A 319-nucleotide genomic window follows, 5' to 3' on the forward strand; every position below is an offset into this window, starting at 1 on the left:
CTTGAAGCTCCCCAGCCACAGCCACAACCTTTGCAAGCTATTGGTGTTATTTACACTCAGTTGCCACGTACAAGCACCTCACTGCTGTGTAGCCACAGACTGTAAGGCTTATTGGAGGGGGTGGGGAAGGCTAGGCATAAGGCGGAGCCCTAAGTTTTTCTCAAAGCCCTAAGTGGACCCACAGCGGGAGGAGTGCAGTGGGCGGGGCTGTGAAGCCCGGGTTCTTTTTTTTTTTTTTTTTCCCTTCCCAACCGCCACGGAAGTTCTGAGTGGGTGGGGCCAGTGTCCAGAACTCAGGCTCCTGGGGCACAGGTCCTTC

This window comes from Onychomys torridus, chromosome 16 (genome assembly GCF_903995425.1).
Source record: "Onychomys torridus chromosome 16, mOncTor1.1, whole genome shotgun sequence".
In the NCBI taxonomy this organism is placed as follows: Eukaryota; Metazoa; Chordata; class Mammalia; order Rodentia; family Cricetidae; genus Onychomys; species Onychomys torridus.